Source organism: Tauraco erythrolophus, chromosome 4 (assembly GCF_009769465.1).
Source record: "Tauraco erythrolophus isolate bTauEry1 chromosome 4, bTauEry1.pri, whole genome shotgun sequence".
NCBI classification, from domain to species: Eukaryota; Metazoa; Chordata; class Aves; order Musophagiformes; family Musophagidae; genus Tauraco; species Tauraco erythrolophus.
Window position 1 is genome coordinate 40,123,928 of NC_141468.1, and position 10,094 is coordinate 40,134,021.

Genomic DNA, 10,094 nt, shown 5'->3' on the forward strand with positions numbered 1-10,094 from the left:
TTTTAGTGATGAGAACAAGTTCAACAGACGAGCTTTACATTTTGCTATAATTGTCACATGGCCTCTGTTCTTTCTTATCTTAGGCAGAAGGAATTCATTGGCCTAGGCCGTGTCTAGTTCCCATGAAAAGGAGTCCTTTCATGTACACCTTCTGGCTTCTGCGCACACATTTTCGAATGAATTCTTCCCTGCAGAAATGCTGAGAATCACACGAATGTATCAAAAATCTGGAGGTACCCCTCATTTGGAACAATATAGAATCATAGAATAGTTTGGGTTGGAAGGAACCTTTAAATGTCATCTAGTCCAACCCTTCTGCAATAAGCAGGGACATCTTCAATTAGATCGGGTTGCGCAGGGCCCCGTCCAACCTGAGTCCAACATTCAACCTCTGGACCTTGAACGTTTTCAGACATAGGGCATCTACCACCTCTTTAGGCAACCTGTTCCAGTGTTTCACCACCCTCATTGTAAAAAATGTCTTCCTTAGATCTAGTCTAAATCTACTCTCTTTCAGTTTAAAGCCATTGCCCCTTGTCCTATTGCAACAAGCCCTTGTAAAAAGTGCCTCTCTAGCTTTCTTGTAGGCCCCCTTTAGATACTGGAAGGCTGCTAGAAGGTGTCTCCGGAGCCTTCTCTTCTCCAGGCTGAACAACCCCAACTGTCTCAGCCTGTCTTCATAGGAGAGGTGCTCCAGGACTTGGATCATTTTTGTGGCCCTATATGCAGCTGATAGTCTTGATTTCAGCATGCTTTTTAAAACGTATAATTTTTTATGTTACCTAGCCCTATATCAGAACAATATCTACTGTAATTCAACAACCTTAACTTGCAACAGACTCACTTCATCCCATATGAAGTAAAGATAACAGAGACCTCCCTGTTTCCTACTGCGTGGCTGCAAATATTGTATCCAGTATTTATCTACCCTCTCTAGACCATATGTCTAGACATACACAGCAGAAAATCCCTTTTTGAATGTATTGGACACCACTTGGTGTGGCTGCTGCAAAATGAAATTTGCCCAAAATTGCTCAGTGTAATCAATATCTTGACACTCCACTGTGTACGTTCTGGGATTGTAACAAAGCCTCTGATTTCATCACCCCACAATGAATGTGGTTGCAGCAAGTAATCTTAATACCCAATAAAATTATTTTACAGACATGAAAAAACTCTCTTCCCCTTGGTATTGAGGAATTTGTGGGTAGGGCTTTGCAGACTTGCAATATTTAAATGAAGCTTATAGACAAAACAACAAGATATGTTAAACACTTCTAATAACATGGTCAAAAACCACATGGCTCCTCTTAAGGGCAATCATGGAATTTAAATAGCAAAATAAGGTGCTCGATTAAATATAGAGTCATAGAGGGATATTTTATTATATATAATTACATGTAACACACCTGAATGCTTTTAACAGAGAATCTAATAACTTTAAATAGTTGCGTTTCTCCAAACAACAGTATAGATTAGCAAACAGATTAGTGTATTTGCTCAGCTTTAAAAGAGTGTTCTCTGAAGTCAGTGGAGTCTCTTTTTATGCCACCCTGTTTTTTACGAAATTGTAGAGCTGTGATCCAGAGCAGCAGAATTTTACCTGAAGGAAAACATCAGTATTCAGACCGTTGTGTTTTGTTTTGTTTTTCTGAAAGTATTAACTGTGGTTTTCATGTTTGTCCGTTTGTTTTTCTTTCTTTCTCAGGATCTTTCCTTGCATCCTTACTAAGGCAATTGCTAAAAAGGTAAATGACCCTAATAAAACTGAACCCAGGATCAGAACTTTCCTAACAGATTATTTCTAGTTTGTGAATTTATGGTAATTTGTCAGAAGCTGTAGCACGACTGATAGGAACCTCACCCCACGCACTTACACACACTGGTCTGCCCATGAACATGGGAGCAGAGCTGCCCCCTTTGCCTACTTCTTCCTGGTGACTCCAAAGCTCTGTCCTTCCAATGCCCCACTCAGTAAGCTGCATTTTCCAATTATTTCCTTTGCCTTAGATGAAGTGGAATAGTGGCCACAGGTATCCTGGCAAAATCTATGAGAAGGTGTACGTTAAAAGTAAAAGAAATCATCTTCAGAAAAGTGACATCTATTGTCTTGAGGACGATTCTGCAAACCAGGAAAGGTGTTCTCCAGCAAGGTCTCTGCTGGAGCTTTGCTGCTGTGGCCCTACTGGGAAGTCTCCATAGCCCACTCTAGTCCTAGTATAACACTCCACTTATTTGAAGGGCTTCTCGGCCGTTCATCCTCTCAATGCTCCTGAGGCACAGGGTGTTCGGCAGCGTTACCCATGCAGTGCCATTTGAGAGACGGGGGAGAAGGAGGATGATCTGCCCAAGACCCGCAGCCAGTCGGTGGCAGAGCCCAAAGTAGATCTGCTCCCAGTTTCTGCTCGCTCTTCCAGACTTTTCTTTTTTTTGGCACACCCCCAAACTCATCCTGTGGTTCATGAACCTTAACAAACCTTTCAATGGAGCTTGTCTGGGTTTTGGATTGGCAAAGAAATTTGAAACCGAGGCAGGGCTTTGTGTTGGTGTGTGCTGCGCTGTGAAAATTTCACATGCCTGTTTTTCACCCCACTTGTTCAGCCATAATAGCACCGCACAGCGGGCCAGAAAACTACAGGTTTTACTGAATGACCCAGTTTATAAGAAGAAGGTGGTGAGAGTGGCGGGTATGGAAAATGGGTTTGCAAGAGTTTATGAAAGTTACCGCTTCCTTTGGGAATCCACATTCCTTGCAAAATCTATTCCTATTCCCACCCATACAATCCCTTTGTTTTTACTGCAGTGGTCCTGTGTATCTAAGAATTTGGCACCACGTATTTGTTAACAGACTCTTCATGCATAGTTTTAATTGCTCATAAAATCTTGTTTTCTGCGACCTATATGGAGAAATACACAGTAACTACGTTAACTGACATCAAAGGAAAGCAATTTTAAGTCTTTCATAAAATTTTAAACAAGAAAGGATAAAGGGCTCAAACAATAGTGTTTTTAATATATCCGTGCTAGTGCACTCTCGAAACCAGTTTGCAAGTCAGCCGTGAAAATGTGCAGTCTGAAACATGTTTTCTGCTTGCATTGAGGCAACCAGCTTGCTAATCTTCATCCCAAATGTAGACATATACCGTAAAAAGCACGCAGGCTGTGCAAACTCTTACTCAGCACAGTAGTCCTTATTTGTTCCCCTGGGGCTTTTTACAGCTACCACCACAGCCTATAGACTATTAGATCAGTGGGAGCAGAGTAAGACCTGCACCTGAGATCCGGCCCTACGCTGCCATTCTGGGGAGCGAGAGGATACAAGAAGCTCTTTTACTTTCCCTTCGCAGCCTGTTTGTGTTGTGTTTTAAGGAACAAAGCTCACTGTCAAACCGCCATTTAAAATTTTACTGTGTCTGCCCAAGCTGTGCTAAAATGGAAGGTAAGTAATCTGCCTCGGTCCCAGTGTTGCTGTATTTTTCATTTTCTCAGTGCAGCGAAGGTGGTAGGCAGACATCTGCTTTCAGATTCAATTGTGCTGACCAAAGAATCCACCATCTCTGGCTGCTACACACTTCCCACCATCTGTTTAGCACTCCCCAGTTCTGCCAGTGGAAGGACTTGTGGGAGAGTTTAGGCAACCCACTGCAGACAACGGCTTGAAGAAGACTCTTTATATCTTACTCCTCATCTGTCTTTCTTTTTAGCCATATTGGTTGGTCTTAAAAAAAAACAACAACAAAAAAAGACACCACCTCACCCTACAGAAGTTGCAAGAATGTTGCTTACATTTTATACACGTATTATACACAAGTAAATGGGTAGATAGGCAGAAAATACGTAGGTAGGTAGGCAGATAGATTTTTTTTTTTGCCTGTAAAGGCACAGTCTTGAAACAAAAGCTACCTACACAAGCAATCACATTTCCTCACACTGTGGACTTTTCTCTTCATGTGGTGGGGCACGCAAACCTTTCTGTCTAAGGAAGCTTGTCTATTTTCTCTATCTCTGGCTTTTAATTTATCAAAGAATTTGTTTTCCGTTGCTTCTTCAGAATACAGCAAATGCAATAGGGAGAAATATCTCATCATTAAAGAGACTCAAAGTAATCGCTGGAGATGCATACAGTTTAGGTGTGTTGTGATGATTCTGGCATGAAACCTTTTGATCTGATCAGTCCCTTTGTCCTGTTTTCACGACATGTGTCATGCATGGTTAGCACATTTTGTTTCAAGTTTCCTGCTCCTTTGCTTTATCTCCTTCCTTGCATGAACGTAGTAGTTATGAGAAGATATTTACCATCCACACCATGCACCTCCAAGAAGAACACATCGGAAACAGCTTTTAAAAGGCACACAACATGAAACAGTATATTAGAAAGTTTACTTTACTCAGAATTGTTTCTTTGACAAACTGGTTTTGATGGGCACCTTCCAGACAGCTCTGCAGCATCTAAACTGAACTGAATATTCTGCTGCACAAAATGAAAACGACAATCAACAGCACCGGGACATCCCAGCAGCCCAGTAGATGAAGGAATGTTTTTCTTAAATCTTACCAACTTTCTGACTCCAGAGCTGTATTTTTATTTTCTAGGGATAGCTGTAATGCGGATACCGGTTTAGCTCCAAGCATTCAGTCAAAGCACAAACTGCGCTCTTGCTAGAGAAAAGACATCTGAAGCAATGCTTTCTGTAAAAGGATAACTAATGCTAAGTTATTACAAGGCTTGTTCAGAAATGGTAGCATTAACTACAATAAATTTTAAGTGGCTTTCTTTTTTTCTTACAAAAAATAAAGGTCACACATAAGTTGACCCATTGCATACATAGATTATGATTGCAGATTCTATATTTTTGTTTTAGTTATGATTTTAATGTGATTTTATAAATCACAATATCAGAGTTGACTGCAATGGATAGGGACTGCAATGGATAAGGGTTGTCTAAACCCTTACAAGTGTGCTGAAAGTTTCTTTTGTCTAACACACCAGCTAACTTCTTGATTAGATAAAGACCTAAGAAAACTCCTCTGGTGAAGAAGATGGCAATCAAATGTGGAAATCTTCACTGTATAGAGCACCCTGGGGTTTGTTAAATATCTGCAGAACTGCTTGTTGTAAGTGACAATGTTTATTCTTGCAACTGAATTCCAAGATAGCCTGGCTTCCTTGGGGTTTAATCTCAGCCTTTTTTTCTTTCTCTGATTAGTTGGAAACTGTAGCAGGTCACCTCGGCTCTTTGAAGAATGAAGGGTCTCATTCCAGGGTGAGGCCCAACGAATTTGTGAATGAATGAAAAGTTAATTGAGGAAAAGGGTAGAGCATACTTCAGTCATAGTTAATTTAAGCAAAGCTGATAAGTTAGTAAATAGAAACACCAGTGTATTCTTTCAAGTAGAATTTTTGCTCTTACTGATATCTTAGGTGCTGTTTCTCTGGCCCTTTTAAAGATTGGTGCTTGTCGTAGACACTTTATTATCTAATCTTATGCCCAAGGAGAGATTCTGTAGTGTTGAGTAATTACAAATAGACTGTTTTTTTGGAAAGTGTGTTTACAAAAATAAAAGGAAAGCTCACGCTCTATAAATGTGATTTTTTTACTTTATCTTCTTAAAAGAATGATTTTTTTAAATTTTTTTTTTACTAACAAACGTGGAAAATAACATGGGTGTCATACATCATCATTTTTGAGGAAGGTGAATGAAACTGGTGAATCTTTCTGGATTTTTATTGTACTTGAAGTGTCTTTTGTAACCACTTCAGGATTGTGGTAAAATACAAAATCGTAATAATTTAAAACTGTTATATTAAAGCTAAAAATGCAGAAAACACATGCAAGCAAATGAAATACAGCCTTTCTTCATGTGTAGAGAAGCGGAAGAGAAAGCTGTGTTTTGCTAGAGGAAAGTTCCTTAAGGAAAAGGCATAACTGTCAGCTATGCAAGGAAGAAAAGAGAGCAGTGAAAAAAGCAAGGGCAACAGGCAGCAGCTTTCAAAGACTCTATGGCAACATTTTTTTTTATGAGTCAGAGAAGCCACAGTAAACAGCTGGAGATGGAATCAAACATTTCTTCAATTTTAAATATACTTTGGACTTACATGGGACTTGCCACCCACACATCTCAGAGCACCCTGCCATCGCTAATGCATTTCTTTCCTTCTCCTACAGTCCTTGGAGACGAGTGTTATCCTCGCTTGGTAGATAAGGAAAATGGAGAAGGAAAAGGTTAAATGGTTTGCCATACGTCGTGCAAGAAGACTGCAAAAGAGTTAAAAATAAAAGACAGTCTCAATAAAGACACAACAACTTGGGGCTGCTGTACGGTTATACTGGCAAATCTGAGGGGTAAGTATGCTTCAGCGCAGCCATGGGTGCCAGAAGCTGAGGACTGGATGGCATTTCATTAGCTACACTCACGTGCTCCAGATCAGGCTTCAGGAGGGCTGAGATCCTGCTCTTAGGTGCTGACACTGCTTTGCAGAGTGACTTCAGGTTTGACATGGCCTCTCCCTGCACATCAGCTGCTTGCCTGTCCAAAGGGAGGACCGTGACACAGATCTATACACAGCATTTGAAAATAAGGAAAAGCAAGAGTTCTTAACTCCTTAGACACAGCACTGAAAGTTCATGGATTCATTTGATTTAATTTCAGGTCTAGATTAAGCTCGCTGAATTGGATTTAAAAATCATAAAAGCAAGAAGTCTGAGACTCCAGTTCAATGTGTCCAATGTACAATTTTTGCAGGTTTCTAATGGAGCCCTACAAGAGCCCACATCTCCTTCTCCCTTTCCATCTCTAGCAAAGGGAATGACTGGAACTCAGATGTGGTCTTTCAGTTTCCCCTGTAAAGAGCAGGTCCTGCTGACGTGAGTGACTAGACATTGCCCTCCATTGCGTTATATTTGTGTGTGTGCAAATGCACAACCTCATATGCAACAGAATTTTATTTGAGGTCCTCTCAAGCTAAAAGCATTACAGCTGCCACTGCTTTTACTAGAACAGGAACCATTTGAGCCATTACAAATCCAAATCCTATCACACAACAATGTTAGAGGTGACAGGTGCAGTTCAAGACACACAAAGCTTGGGAGGAGGAGGGAGGAACCTGTCCCTTAGTCTCTGCTTGACTCCACCCTACATCCAAGGCACTGAGTCTCCAACTGCACCTTACTACAAATATAAATGACTAAAACCTGTCCCACACAACCACAGTTTAATTTTTGTGCTTAAACAATGCTGGACACAGAAGACATTGTCTGTGCCATCAAGGGGATTACAAACCAGCTCCTTGGCTGCCCTGTAGCTCAGCTGAAGCAGGTATTTATTTCACAAAAATAGAAACAAGAATTGCACTCTTTCTGCTGATACCAAGACAACATTATCAGCAAAATAAACAGCAAGTGATTAAATGAGAAGTTGAAGCTTTAGTTGCAGGGGCAAATTCTAGCAGCCTTAGGTCACGTCCAGTTGGAGTAATTGTGGTCAGTCCTGTGTATAACCACAACTAACTAGCACGATTTTAATCATTTTTCACCATGGATACAAAGGTTTGCCTAAAAATACGTTGATTCAAACAGGAGCGAGTCCACTTCAAAAGCCTTTCCAAAATCGTGTACATGGGTCCAGAGCCGCAAAAAAAAAAAAAAGGCGCCTGAGAGTTGCATGATGCAGTGTTTCATTTTTAAGCCCCTGATTCTGGAGTGTAACACAACAGGGGCCTCGACCCCGGTGCCTCCCCAGGGACCCGGTGCAGGCTGCCAGCCCAGCATGGAGCCGCCCCAGGCTGCCACAGCCCTCCGTCACCCATGGCTCCAAACGAGAAAATGAGGAAACCCAGATCCTGGCAGTGGAACACAAAGCACATGGAGGAAAGATGTTGCGCTCGTGTCTGCCACCACTGCCTTTTGCGCTCCTCTTGAAAAGATGGAATCTTTGGAGGCTTTGTTATATCCCCCTCTTTCTTTCTCCTCCTCTCCTTTTAAAGGTTTAATCCTTATTTCCATAGCTCCTCTGCTATCCACTGTGCTAGTGTTTTTTTTCTCTGTAACTGGATAAAGCCTATTTTATTGATTATAGCTTAAGACACTCAACTTTTAATTTGCGAGAACTCATTTCTCTGCAATTTCGTTTCCCTTCAGAACTCCCTCCACCCACCCCATCCCCCAGGACTACATTTTCTCCTCTGGCAAATTCCCACCGTGGCAAGGAGTGCCAGTTACCCTGCGCCCAAACCTGCTCCCCTCTCCTCTCCTCTCCTCTCCTCTCCTGGCTAAGGCGAGCGGGAGCAGGAAGCAAGGCAGCGGGGGCGAGGGGCACGCAAGGAAAGGACGGATCAAGCCCTGTGTGCAGAATTCAAACGGAGACCCCGCAAAGCAGCCAGCTCAATCTAAACTTTGACCTGTTCCCTCTCTCCACTGTGATACACAACAGGCACTTACCAAACCCAAGCTGGTGAAATGACAGCCTTTTTTTTTTGGGGGGGGGGTTGTGGTTTGTTTTCACTAACGATGAAGCTGTGCCAGAGGAAAAGTCAATCTTTTTGATCTTTTGTAAAGCCAGCAAATACCTCCGTGTTGCCAGTTTAGCTATAGGTGTGAAAAACATTTACAGGGTTCTATTTAAAACTAAATAAAAATAAAATAAAAATCAGTGACCAAGTCCCCTTCCACCTCAAAAATAATAAACCATGCCTTCTATTAACTCTTCTTTGAAAGCGTTCTTCTTTTAGGTCTAGAAAATGGTAATTCCCTCTGGAGAGCACACTTTTAATTATAGCTACCACTTTGTGTTTTTTGTTTCTAATTACAGATTCAGTGCTTAACAAAATTATATTTTGAATTAGTTGAGTTCTCCAATTATTTTAATTTCTTTAATTTCTTAGGTCTTTTAAAAGTCAATGGGATAAGGTTTTTACATCTCCCAGTCAGTTAAGGAAAACAAATGCCATTCCTACTTGATGTTCTTTAAGCTTCAGTGATTTTGTTATGTTAACATCTCTTAAATGTAAAGAACTTTTCAAGATGTCAATTCACCTACCAATAAACTTAATTAAAATGTACATTTAAATGAAAGAGATAATTAATTCACACCATTCCATTTGCTTATTACTTGACAGTCAGGGTGTATTAAAAGCTCGGACTTGTGAAAAGAAAACATGGAGAAAGAGGCACAAATAAAACAATCGGCATCAAAATATCGTTTTCTGTCACTATTTTCCTATGTTCCTGTAATAAAACTGTCAACTGTGTGAAGTTATTTTCTGCTTTTTATGAGCGTGGATTATCCTCACTTTCCAGTGAATTAATTTCACTGACACTGTAAATTTTTGTTTGTGCTAGTTTTTCTTTTTAATTTTAGAAGTCATGATAGTTATGGCTATTTCTATATTTAAACATCCCCCTCACCCACCCACACCCCTGAACGGCCGCCTGGACTATTGGTAACTTTTTCCAGTTAATTCTGTATAACAAGTCAGTGTTTCCTTTGTTTGAAAGGTGACTTCTAGAACTGCTCACTTCCAAACAGGAATAATACCCATTTTGGGTTTTATTATTACAATTTTCTTTTAAAAAAAAAAAAATCTAAGCCATTTGGGATTTTGAATGGAATGCGTTTTGTTTCAAGGCAAATAAATAATGTTTGTGGAAAGTCTAATAATTAGCAAACCGCTCTGTTCTTGTTCAGGGGGCTGTATTGATTGGGGCGCGAACTCCCTCCGGTACAGCCGAGCAGAGCTGGCCTTTCGCTGGCCGCCCGGCTAATTCCTACGCATCTACTATCTCCAAAAGAAAGGCACAAAGAAACAAAGTTGGTTTTGTCAGCAGCTCTGGTCCCCCTTCGGTCTGCCTGGAGGCACCTCCTCGATGCGGGTGGGCACAGGGCGGCCTGCCCGGCTCCCAGCTACCCCCCTGGCCCTCACAGGGCACACGCCAGTTTCCTCCCCGGCTCCCCAGTGGAAATCAACAGCTTTCAAGAGGCTGGAGCTATGCCCCATGTCTCTGCCGAAGTCTGGCTAGCAGCCTTCCCAGTCTTGGAGATGGGGGAAGTAAGCCCCAGCAGCTGAAAAAAAAGAGGGGACAAAGCATCACTTTCGG